Raw genomic sequence first — 13,614 nt, forward strand, 5'->3', positions numbered from 1 at the left:
ATTTACAATAGCCCAAACATGAAACAAACCCAGAACACCCTTCAGTGGATGCACACACAATTCAGCCATAAGAAGACTGAAATTCTGTCATTTGTAGCAACTTGGACAGAATTGGAGGTAATTATTTTGAGTTAAACAATCAGGCACAGAAAGACAAATACCACACATTCTCTCTCATTTATAGCAACCAGTAAGTCAATCTCATAGAAATATGGAATGAAATAGTGGTTACCAGACATGGGAGGGAGGGGGACAGAAAGAAATTAAAAGGAACTTCTAGGGACTGGGAAGGGTGTCAGTGGAGAGCAAATGGGGGAAGGTGTTCTGAGGTAGAATAAAGGTAATGGATGTGAACAATGCACAATGTATGCATGTATGGAGATGTCCTAGTGAATCCCATTAATTTGTGTCACTAATATGTGTTAATAATAATGATAATAGTAATAATAGGATAACTACACACACACACATATTCTCACACACACATATATAGATATAGATAGATAGATATAGATATAGATATATGTCAGCCTTAAAAAGGAATAAAATTCTAACACATGGGACAACAGGGATGAAACTTGAAAACATTATGTTAAGTGAAATAAGCCTGTCATCAAAAGACAAATGCTGCCTGAATTTACATGATCGAGCTGGGGTAGTAAAAATTAGAGACATGGAAAGTAGAATGATGGCTGCCAGGGGTGGGGGGCAGGGGGTGGGGGGTGGGGGGAGGGGGAGTTATTGTTTAACTGATGCAGAGTTTTAGTTTCACAAGACAAAGAGTCGTGGAGATGGATGGTGGTCATGGTTGCTCAACATTAGGAATGAATTTAAAAGTACTGAACTGTACACTTAAAAATGATTTAGATGATAATTTTTTGTTATATGTATTTTTTCCACAATAAAAAATAAATTTAAAAAGAAACTTACTGTGCCAAATAATCAGTCAGTAAGTTTGCAGAAAATAAATTTTCAAGGCCTCTCAAATGGTTCAGAAAGCTCATTGAGGTTTTGACAATGGAGTAATTAATTCAGTAATAATAATGATTGTTGTGCTAACTTAAAATAATTGTCTCAAATGCAACGCAACATCCTGAAACACAAAGATGAAATCCAAATAAATTGTTAAGTTTACTTTAACAGTAATGTACCAATGCTGGCTTCTCAGTTTCAGCAGAAGAACAACAGTAGGTTGGACCCTGGCATTAGAAACATCTGGGTAAAGGGTTAAAAACCTGAATGAAAGCAGAAAGTATTGACTCAATAGGGTCAAGAGCAGAAAGATATATGGAATAATACAGAAAAAATAATGCTACTACATTAAAGAAATACTAGTAGGAATTTATAACTCACAAGGAAATGGATCAAAGAGGTCAGGGGAAAGTCCCCCCCTCCAAAAAAGGCCTGGTCACATTTTCCCAATTGTTTAAAAGAGAAAAATTAATAAATGTTATCTTTATTTTGCCCAAAGGTAACTTACAGGAACTGGAAGGGTTGGGCCAGGACAATGGGTTAATGGATGAAAACATGCCTTTGATGGAACAAAATCCTAAGCAATTAAAGTCCTAGGCTGAACTCAAGGCCTGGGGTAGCCAGCCCTCCAGTCATCCACACAGTCAGTCAGAGGAAACAGAAAAACCAGGGGACCTGCAAAACATGGAATCCAGAGTTTGAGAGGACAGCTGGGGGGTTTGGGGACAAAACTCAAGGAATGGACTTTGAAAGAGGTTGAAAAAGCTCATTGCTAGGTAAGAATTCATGTGCAGATTCAATATTAGCCCTTTAAAGGCAAAACAATAAGGGTAGGTAGGTGCTGTTATTCCCACTCATTTTCATCAAAGGCTCAAACCCAAACTCCTTATAGAGGTAAATGGCTGAAAGTTGGTCAAGTCCATCTTCAGGGCTCCTTCTTCCACGGGGTGCCATCTCCTACCTGGGTCCTCATCTAATATCCTGTCCCTAGGAGGTCCTGTGTTGCTCCAAGCCCTTGTGTTGAGCCTCCTGCCTTTCCTTTTTGCTACAGCTCTCCATCGCTTTACCCTGTTGCTGGCCAGCCCCCTGACCCTGTACTCTGCAGACTCCTGTCCCTTGATGGAGGTCGTCTATATCATCCAACGCATGCAGTAGCCAGTCTTTGCTCATACTCATGTGGCAGAGTGCCAGAGGGAGTCAGCCCTTCAAGGTCACCTGTTACTTTTCCTCTCTGTGGACCTCTAGAGCAGGCATCTACAAATTTTTCTGTAATGGAACAGATAGTAAATATCTGAGACTCTGTGGGCCACGTACATATGACCTCTGTTGCATATTCAAATCTGCTGTTGTGCAAAAACAGCCATAGACAAAATGTAACTGAATGTCATGGTTATATTCCAATGAAACTTTATTTATGGACCTGAAATTTAATTTCATATGATTTTTTTTTTACATATCATAAAATTTATTCTTCTGCTCTTTTTTCCAACATTTAGAATTGTAAAAAGTATACTTAGCCAGTGGGTCATACATAAACAGCTGGTACACCAGACTTGACCCATAAGCTGTAGATTTCAGTCCTCCACGTTGTCACAGCACTGTCTAGTACAGTAGCTGCTAGTCACCAGGGACCACGGAGCACTTGAAATGTGGTGGGTCTGAATGCAGACATGCTGATGATATAAAATAAAGCCCAGATTTCTAAGATTAGTACCAAAGTATCTAATAATTTTTGTATCAACTACATGTTGAAATAATAGTATTTTGGATATACTGGGTAAAAATACATTATTAATTTCATCCATTTCTTTTTAGTTTCAAAATGTGGTCACTAAGAAGTTCACACTTACATATATAGCTGGCATTTGGTTCTTGTGGCACGGTGATGCCTTAATGGCAGTGCCTCAGCCTTTGGAGAATGAATCTGTGAGCTAATGAAACACTCTTGCAGATCATTAGGTCTATCTCTGAGAGGTGAAGTTCTTCCTCCAAATCTCACAACCACTTGGACAAGCACCCTGGTGTCCTTGTGCTACCAACTTGTGACATGTCCATTCCAGAACTTGAATCCAGGTGAGGGGGTATGGTAGTGAGCCAGGGATAGGCAGGGCCCTGCATTGACTCTGTGCCAGAAAGTAAGCCATCATTCTGTTCCTTCAGGCCTGGAGCTTGGGGGAACTCCTCTGTAAACTTTCTACCTTGCACTTCCAGTTTTTCACTCAAAATCTAGTTCCAGAGTTACTAAGCAGAACCTAGATGGTCTTGTTAAAAGTACAGATTACTAGCCTCACCCCCAGAGATACTGAATCAGTGGGCCTGAGAGTCTGCATCGGGACAAGAAGCCCTCCATAATCCTTTTACACACTTTTGATTTCTGCTGCTCCTGGATGGCTTTGGAATCCTGATCTATATGGCACAGGGCTAGCTTCTTTAATGTGGTGGGAAAATAGACTAAAGATTAAAATGGGCTGAAAGTCTTTATATTGCAAGCACTGTGATCTCCTTGATGAAAGTTTTCACATAGGTAATGTAATAGGACTGCAGCAGGAACCGCTGGCTAGTCATTACTTCCCTTTCTTTGTACATCTTCAGATCTCTCTAAAGAAGAGCGATTTTGGATCTGAATGGCAGTGCTTGGGCCTTTGAATTCTTTGAAGATCATGCCTTTCAATATTTTGCACAACATCAGCGGCATGTGGTTGCACTCTGTATTTTCAATAATGCTAATCAAAATATACTTGGTGTGTGCAGAGATGAAGGCTTACCCAGCACTGGTCACCAACATTATTATGTAAGTAGCTTTGTATTAGGCATAGGCCAGAAATTCAGGCCAAGTCATGTGCAGATTTCAATATTAGGGGAGATAAATTAGATGCTCAGTTTCTTTTTTACTTTTGAGATTTTGCTGGTAGTAATGGTACATGAAACAAACGATAACATCTCTTGAAGATGTATAACTTGAAAGAGTGCCCAGTGCAATCTTCTTACCAAAAAGAAGAGTATTTGCAAATTAGAGTTACATAAAATCATACTAATGAGAGGAGTAGCCACACTCTGTTTTAAGATGACAAATACAGAGCCCCCAGTTATAATCCAGGAAAAAGTTTGATCTTTCCAAGAAGATTATGCTACTGAAGTTTTGAAGGGCCAGATAAATGTGAGACAGAGATTGCCCAAAGGATTGTCAAACTACAGAATACTCTCCTGGTCTTGTATAAACTCATGGTGATTGATCACTTGGAATGCTTCGAGCTGTTAGAGTTACTTCTTTCTGATCAAGAAATGATAAGGTTCCAGGAAAGAAGTCAAGTACAATGGCTTCTTTAGATATGAATTCACTAATGCATGAGCAACTAACTGAATGCGAGTCACTAAGAAATAGAGAGACGCCTACCCTCAAATAGTTCTTATCTAGGAGAAATATGAAATATTTAGTGTAATGAAAATTCAACAGAGGAAGCAATAAATGCCATATGAAAGCTACAGGGCATATCATCCACCATGGGGGACTGGTGGGGGAAAGGGAAGGGCATTTCTACTTGAAGCATGGATGGAAACTGAAAGCATATACAAAGAACAGCCTGGACCTGTTAGTGCTCCTGGGGTGGAGTCAGAAGGTATGAGACCATTGCCTTACAAAAACACCACAAAAGTCACTTTTCAGCCTGTAAATATGGGAACTGTGAGCGTGACATATTAAGTCTGCAGAAAATCAAATTTTTCTCTTCGGGAAAATTTGCATTTAATAAATCTTATAGTATTAAAACTAGGGACTATTCTTTAATTACTGAAGATAGTAACAATAGCTCAAATAAAAGGGAGGATACAGCCCATACTAATATAATGAAAACCAATTACTCAAGATAAAGATTCAAGGGGGATATAATTAACTTAAAGGTTACAAGACCAAGTTGTTGAGAGAACTAAAGAGTGTTTTGGAGATCTCAACCCCAATCTTACGTGATCAGTGCCTTGCAGAGTATGTGATTCTATAAAAATGCTTTAATTCTAGAATATATTTGGCTCAAAGCTTGGGTTTGGGTTTCAGAGAGATCTGGGTTCATGTCCCATTCTGCAGCATGCAAGATTTTTAACCTTAGGCAAATGGCTTTAAGTTCCAGATTCATCTGTAAAATGGTGGTTATGACTTTTGTCTCACAGGATTGGGATGAGGACAACTACAGTGAATAAGAAAATGCTTGGAAAGTGCTCAGCAGAACATCAGGGCTTCACAATGGTGGATGTTGGCTGATTGCTTGGTTACCTGAGTTGGATGGACCATGGGCCCAGTTTGGAGTGACGTTTCCTTTGGTCTCGATTTAGAATTGCCAAGCAATATGTAAATATATCAGAGCTTGCCTTCAAGTGGGGGCTTAACCAGCCCATTTATTGCCCATAATCTCCTTGGCAACCCACTCAAGGACTGCTGCTCTTGGTACGTACAGCAGTGAGTGGCCTGCATCACAGGGGAATTTGTGTCTAAAGTCTTCAAGTGTCAAGTTCAAATGTCTACACAATCCTGTCTTGTTCTTCGGGCTGGGCTGAAACTTGGAGGTTTTGAGGGCCAGAGGTGCCTAAATGAGCCATGAGAGTGTCACAGCCAGGCAAAAAGAATATGGCTCCAAGTGATTGTGATGATGAACTGGGATGGAAATAATGGGGGATGATGACGGGTCTAGGCAAAAAGAGAATGTGGAAATCATTTGTTGGAAAAAATAACACCAAAATAACTCAAATATAACTCAAAAATAACTCAAAATAACTCAAAATGGGATAGGGAGGAAGAGCAAGAGAAGAAGACTACCACTAAATAGGGAAGAGAGGTGGGAGGGAAAAAGAGGGAGAAGGGGAGTTGCACGGAAGATGGAAGGAGAACCTCATTGTTATACAGAATACATATATGATGTTGTAATGAGAAAAAGAAAAAAAAAGTGTGTCACATTAGATTGGATAGAGAGAAAGGATGGGAGAGGAGGGGAGGAGTGGGGGGGGGATAGGAAGGGCAGCAGGATAGAATAGACAATATGATTGATGTATGTACATTCCATGTATGTATTATATGTCAAAATACATTCTGCTGTCATGTATGACTAAAAAATAAAAAATAGAGTCAGGAAAAAAAATAAATAAAAATGAAAAAAAAAAGAAAAAAGAACACCAAAATTGGAATCAAGGAAAAAAAAAAAAAAGGAGAGCCACAGTCCAGTCAGAGAAATAGCCCAAACTGCAGGCCACAGGAATCCTATCTGGAAAGGCTGAATTCTATAAATACACATTTACTCAAAGCCGATCGTGAGGACCAGTCCCAAGAATCTGTCAAGAAATGTGAACAGAGTGAGCAGGCTCAGGAGGGTGACTCATCAGGGCTGGGGTCAGGCTCCCTTTCCCTTCTCAGGATGCTGGTGTCATGTGTTAGACCATGTCCTCTGAGGAAAGCTGTTGTAAAGGAGCAATAGGACTCTCCATGGCAACAGGAAGTGGCACTCTTCAGGACTCTCCCAGGGCCTTGCTGAGGTTCCCTGGAGAGGTTCTCATCAGGACTTCTGCCACCAGTCCTTTGGGAGCACTTCCCTAAAGACCTCCTTCTCTTTACCATCAGAGAGAGCTCCCCTTTTCTCCCATCTTCCTCTAAAGCCCAACCCCAGGCCCTCCTCAGAGGTGTCTTCCCCGAGCTTCCCAGACTTCACATATTTTCATTGTTTTGAAAAGAAACAGCTCTCAAAAATAGTCAAGACTTAAATCAGAGCCAAAAGGAAGTTTGACCTTGGATAGTGACAATGATAACCACAAACTTTGTTTCCCACAAACATTAAACCTCAGGTTTCTGGAGCCCCTCATCAAGGCCACAGCCCCATGACATGGGTCTCACTGTCCATCCCAGCAGCCCGGTCTTGCATGGGAACAACTACTTTTTCCCTGTTGTATTCCTTTGGTGCATTTCTTGTTCCTCGTCCACACCTGTGTCTTCTCCCTGCACATCTCCTACAAGCAGCCCTCCACCTTTAGAAATGTCCCCAATAGCCCAAGAACCTCCAGAGAGAAGTAGCGATACCAAAGGGGTGAGATGAAAGAGGACGCTCTCCCAGAGCTGAGATGTCCTAGTTGGTCAATAGAATATTTTTAATTTACTAGAACACTTTTTTTCTAATACCTTGGAACGTGTTAGTAAAAATAAAACTGAAATCCATCCCTTCTCCTTTAGCATTTTTCCCACTCCTTTGTGCCAACTATTCAACAACTGATTGTCATTAAACAACTACTGTGTCCCGGGCACTCTAGTAACTTCTAGTGAACTAGGAGACATGCAAGTATTTTTTCACTCTTGTATTCCTTGGCTGCATTTCTTGTTCCTTATCCACTCCAATGTCTTGTCCCTGTACATCTCCTACAAGTCCTTACCCTCAAGGAACTTTTAGTCCAGTTATATTTATATGCATGAATAAGGCTATAATACTTATTCGTGCATCTGTTGGAGCTAATTCCACTTTTCTCAAACATAGTATGTAGGACCAACAAAGATGAATTTGCTGGTATAAGAAAGAGGTCAGAAAAGTGGTGGCTGGAACTGAGGGGCAGTACTAATAAGGGGAGGAGGGACAGAAGGAAGGAAGGAAGGAAGGGAGGGAGTAGGGCAGGGAGCAGTTCCAGGCAGGGGGAGGCACTGTGGCTTCTTTCCAGGTTCTGGGGCCATTGGTCACCCCCGGGAATACTGGTGCACACACCCATTCCCAAGGCTTCTGTGCTTCCAGGTAGGGCTGGGCCAGTAGGAGTCTACAGGGGGTAGAGTGTCCCACCCTGGTGCTCTGCTCTGCCAAGCCTCCTGGCAAGGGCTAAGGGATGCTTGTAGACTCAGGTTACATTGTGGCTCCCACTGAGGCAGAGGAGGTCAAAGACAAGGCCTGGGCATTGATGAGCGCACCTGAACTTCAGTCTTGAACCACGATTAGTGGTATTATCTTAAGTAACTTCACTACTCTGAGCCTCAGGTTTTCTCAGCTACACAATGAGGACAGAGTCCTTAAGTCACTGGGTTACTATGAGAATGAATGCTCAGTAAGGGGCAGCTGACATCTATAACAGGGACCTGGAAGGGTGCCTTTTAATCACTCCAGTATTTGACCAAACTCAAATATTAAAAAATACCATTATAATCAGAAGCATGTTGTTATGAAGTCACCTGAACAACTAGCTCAAATTTTGTTTTGAATATAGGAATCCTTAGAAAATGAACTATCATATCTTCCTAAGTATTTTTTCTAAATCAGAATGCAGCAAGAATAGATGAGAAGCCCGTTTTCCTTCACTTTCCAAACATTACCAGGTAATGCAACACATTCCAGTGCTAGATTTGGGAGATGACTTAGTATGAGAGGAGTCTGGAGGCAAGAGCTACTTTCATCATTTGGGTTAGAAATTAAGTAACCGATTTACCAGGAAAAAAAAAAAAGGTTAATTTTTAAAACAATCTTTCTGACTCCATACTCCAGTGAGAAGGAATTTTAAATCCATGAAAGCTATTAATTCTAATACTATGACTGCGAATACTATTTTAGCTAACGCTTACCGAGAGATTACTAAGTGCTGGGCACTGTCATAAGTGTTTTAAAACGAATAACTCATTCGGTCACCTGTAACAAGACAGACATTGGTGCTATTTTTAGCTCTATTTCACAAACAAAAAAACTACGGCACACAGACATTAAGAAACTGACCCACAGCTAGCAAGCAGGGAGCTGAGCTTGTGTCCAGGAAGTCTGGCTCCGGTGGTAACTGCTTCTAATAGATACAGCACGTGGTTGTCCTCTTAAATTTAGCACATTGAGTCCAATCTTTCTTTTTTCATGAAAACATAAAGTTTCCCTTTTCTCCCTGAAGGACTTATTTTCATAATGTGATGAGATTTATTTTCCATGCAAGGTATTCAGGTTTACATGGCTTTATTTCAATGGTTTCTTGTTTTTGTTCCACTATTTTTATACTGGCTGTTCATTTACAGATGTGGTATGGATTTTGCACTTGGAATGGAACTGTGAAGTTTACTTCTGAAGCACAGATTAAGTTTCAAAACATGCCTAAAGGAAAGTGATGAAGTATTCAATAGCATTGCCCAGACTTTGTGAGTATGGTTAAATGGGGTTAGTATCTATGACTGGGGACTTGCTGAGCACCACACAGAATAGGACCATCTCTGGTCAGTGAGCTGGTGTTCACCTGGAAAAGTCCAAGCAGCAGATGACACCAAGGCTATTGGCCAACTAGTGGGAAATCTGAATGAAAGATTAGAAGGCTGGAGGACCAGGAGGGGAACAGCCAAAAGAGGGGTATGCATAAGAGAGAGAAGTTGGGGATTATCTGTCACCCCATAAGAGTTGTATGTTCACAGACTTCCTCTGCCCTCACACAGGACAGTCCCCCTTCCCCAATGGCAACACAGTTTCTTTCATTCAGAGAAGATTAATCTTCACACTTGACATTGCACGAATCCTCTTCGGTGCTTTACAGCCAATGGCTGCTTGGAATCTACAAAATACAGCTTTAGATGCAAGAGTCGATGTACTAGAACAAACTATTTTGAACATGGGTGCTTAACATACAAACTTTTGACTTAATCATTGCCTAAAAACCCTGTCCTGGGGAAAATGAGCTTTAACTTTAAACAGTGACTTGCCTTGGGTCTGTCACTAGTAAAGGGTAGAGTGGGACACAGATAGCTCTTCCGACTCCAGGCTCAGAAATGTTTGTCATGCATGCTGTATTTTTTCTGAATTCTTCTCAGAATACTACAAAGAGTATAATAATGGCGATTTTTTTTTAGAGAGGGAGAGAATTTTTTTTTAATATATTTTTTAGTTTTTCGGTGGACACAACATCTTTGTATGTGGTACTGAGGATCAGGATCGAACCCGGGCCGCATGCATGCCAGGAAAGCACGCTACCGCTTGAGCCACATCCCCAGTCAATAATGGCGATTTTAGTCAGTCTTTTCATCATGGTAATCAAAACATCTGGCAAGAACAGTTTGGAGGCATGAAAGTTTAATTTGGGGCTCACAGTTTCAGAGGTCTCATTTCATAGACGGCCAAGTCCATTGTTCTAGGGTCAAGGTGAGGCAACACATCATGGTGGAAGGGCATGGTGGATGGAAGTTGCTTCCCTTCTGACAGCAGAAGGGTGGGGAGAAGAAGAGAGGAGAGAAGAGAAAAAAAGAGAAGGAGGAAGGAGCCACAGGAAAAACAGGGCATGCGCCCAGTGAGTCACCCCCTCCAGCCACCCACCACTTGCCCACAGTTACCACCTCGGCAGTTCATTCAAATGGGATGGACTGATTAGGTTACAGATTTCAAAAATCTAAACACTTCACCTCCAAACATTTTTGCATTAATAGGAGCTTTTGGGGGACACCTCATATCCAAACCATAACGATTGGCTTACCCTGGGGTAGATGCTCAGAGATTTAAGAACAAAACTCTAGGCCAAAGACAAAACAAGTATTAAAATCCCAAGGATCTATTACATGGCAGATGCCTGTGTGCCTGCAGTTTGGCCTATGGGCCTCCAAAGGGGGAGCAACCATACCCCTCACATGGGGCTGGTTTGGGCTGCCGGGAAGAACAGGCATAGAAATCCTAATAGCTCTACAGTGTTTTCTCTTTCTGTCTCCTCACTCCTAAATTCTTACACTAGTCCCCACCACACTCTCCTAGTGAGCTCATACCAGATGTATGCACAAGGCAAAAGCACTACTGCTGGATTCCACGTCCTGCAGAGGGGCCTCTAGAGTTCTCTAGAGCAGCAGGTGTCCCTTGTATCCATCAGAGTGGGCCAACAGGACTGCCTGCCAGAACCCAAGGAAAAGAGTCTTTCCCAGCTTCCTTGAGGGATCTCAGGTGAGAAAGGTCACCTCTCAGGCCTTGGTTTCCTCATATACTAAACGAGGATGCTATTAGATAATTTTAAAGTCCTCCTTTCCTAACACAAGAAGTGGGAGTGTAGCTGGTTTCAGGACCTTTCCTGAGGGCAAGGTGGAAGGAACATGGGCCCTGGGATGCGTTGTCATGTCACCACTAAGAGGGGAAGAAAGAACAGAGCTGGCTGGCGCACCCCCACTGGAAAGAACCCCCCCACCACACACACACAGCCTCATGATCTTTCTGGGGCCAGTCTCACATCTACATTTCTAAGTGACCTTGTTACCAATTCTTCTGGAAAATTTGATGTGGACAAAGTAACTCCAGACCCTTCTGGGGATAAACATGCTCATGCTTTAATTATCAACTGTTTAATGTGGTTAGCGAAAATATTTATTTTAATACTACTAAAAAATCCCATTATTATTCATGTATTGCCATCCCCCTCCCCCTACCCCAACTGCTTTCTTATCTGTTGCTGCCAAAGACAAGAAAGCAAAGACTAAAGCTGAAGAAGATACAGGCTCAATAAACATTACCTTTAAATGCGCTTTTAAAAGATATGTCCTTACTGGGGCTTTTCTATTTTTTTTTTTTTTTTAAGATTTCATTTTAAAGGAAAATGAGAAAAAGGAGCCATACCGTGGACTGGAAAACTGTGGTGTTTACGCTTGAAGGAACCAGAAGTTCCTATGGGCTTGGCTCAACTAAGAAATGACAGCTCAGCACAGGGAAGTGGGGCGGGCGGGGGTGGGGGGGGCACGCAGCCGTAAAGCACCAACAAAACATTTAAAGCGGTCTGACCAGAACTGGTCTGTACAAATTTCCCACGTGGCTTTCCGCCTGGCCCGCAGGCCCGCGCTCCAGACAGCAGCCCCGCGGTCTCCCTGCAGCTCCCGCTCCTGCGAGGGAGCCCTGCACGCTGCTGTGTGCTCACCAGCCTTCCTCCGCCTCCCACTTAAGCTAGACCACGTGCCAGGGAGGGTGAGGAGGGCAAGAGGAAGACGGCTCAGCTGGCTGGCCACGGCCCCTGAAGAAAACAAGCCTAGGCAGGGAGGAAAACATACTGTTCCTTGCAATCTGATCACCTCCGCGAAAGCCTCTGGGTCGCACACCCGGGACGCTGAGCCCCGGAGGCGAAGCTGATTAGCCCAGGCAGGAAAGCCGAGCTAGAGACTGCGCCCCAGAAGATTAGAAACACATTGTGGGGAGGGGGCGCGCGAGGGAGTGCGAGGTCGCAGGGCCTGAGGCTGGGGGTGGGGCTGGGGGTGTGGCGGGGCTGCCCCGGGAGGGGACAGAAGTACTGCACATAATGCTCTGTTTGTGCACTGAGATTCCAGCTCCCAGGGTGGCCCCTGGCAGCTGCGGAGGCCTCACAGTGAGAAATCTGGAACAACAAAGGCTCTAGGGACAAAAGGGTCTCTGGCCAAAGGGGCTGTGGCTTTGTGGGGCCAAGAACTTCACTTCTGAGGGGCTAGAGAAGCAACCAGGGTTGAGGCTGGGGGCTGAGAATGAAGAGCTTACCAAGGAGAGCCGCCCATGCCCTTTAAACACCACGCTAAGCTTTTTATATATAGTTCATCGAGTTTGGGGTCACAGATGGACCCCTCACCGAACTGGAAAACGGGAAGTAACATTAGAGTTGTCCCCAGATCAGTGACACCTAGAGTTATCCAGAACCACACCTGTGCCATTTATTTGGAAAGTTAACCAGAGGCCACCTGGGAATTTAGTCACAGGGAAAACAGAACACATCCTTTAGCTTCCAGCCCAGAGGAGGACATTCAGGGTGTGAGCACCAAAGCACTCTTCATGCCTTCGCCTGTTGGCCATCACCCATGGCACAGGGGGACCCTAGGCCCCTCCAAACCACTTCACTCGTGGGCTCTTGTCATGCCTTAAGGAGCCAACCCTGGTTTCCCTGCGGCTCCTAATGGCGCCACCTGGTGGCCCTGACTCCCAATGCATGGCTGACTTGGCTGGGATTTCTGATTGACAGCAGCTGGGTTAAATCACCCACCCAGCTTTATGATGGGTCTCTGATCTCTACCTCATCAGCACTCTTGCCATGTTTACACAGTCGTTATCAGTTGTCAGTTTTCTGCTGCCTCACTTATTAAGTCACCTCTAGTGTTATTTTCAGGGGAACCAAATCAGAGATCTTTCTTTCTTTGCTTTGTAGGATGTTTACCAGTGCACCAACTTGTTCATTTGAATTTTTTTTCCCAGTTTCTAGAGGCTCTTTCTCTTTTCCTCTTCCCAAGGATTTGGGCATGTTTCTGAGAGCTTGGTTTGACCCTGTGTGAGTGGCACAGTCTTGTGTTCCATTTGAATTTGTGCCTCTCACCAAAAAAAAATCATCATCCAAGGACTGAGTCTGGACACACCAGCTCAGTCTAGTTACAGGGCGATTCCTTGCCTACCTGAGCGTCCTCCTCAACATGTAGGTGAGTGCCTTTGCTTTGGTTTTGGCCAATCTGATGCTCAATCCTTACATCTGATTCCCATCCATGGAGCCTGATGAAGCACAGTGGGAAAGTCAGCTTTAGGGTCAATGGATGTGAAGGCCATGCTTGATGGAGAAGGGAGTTTGCTCAGAGTGGCAGCTGCAGATGCATTCTGAAGGGTGAGTGTTCATTGTAAAGCAGGAAGGGAGACAAGGTCGGAAGTAGAGAGGTAGGGTCTGTCCAAGGGCATAGAGGAGATCAAAAGTCCAGAGAGGAGGAGAGTAAGG

Source organism: Spermophilus citellus (genome assembly GCF_964194105.1).
Source record: "Spermophilus citellus genome assembly, chromosome: 6".
NCBI lineage: Eukaryota > Metazoa > Chordata > Mammalia > Rodentia > Sciuridae > Spermophilus > Spermophilus citellus.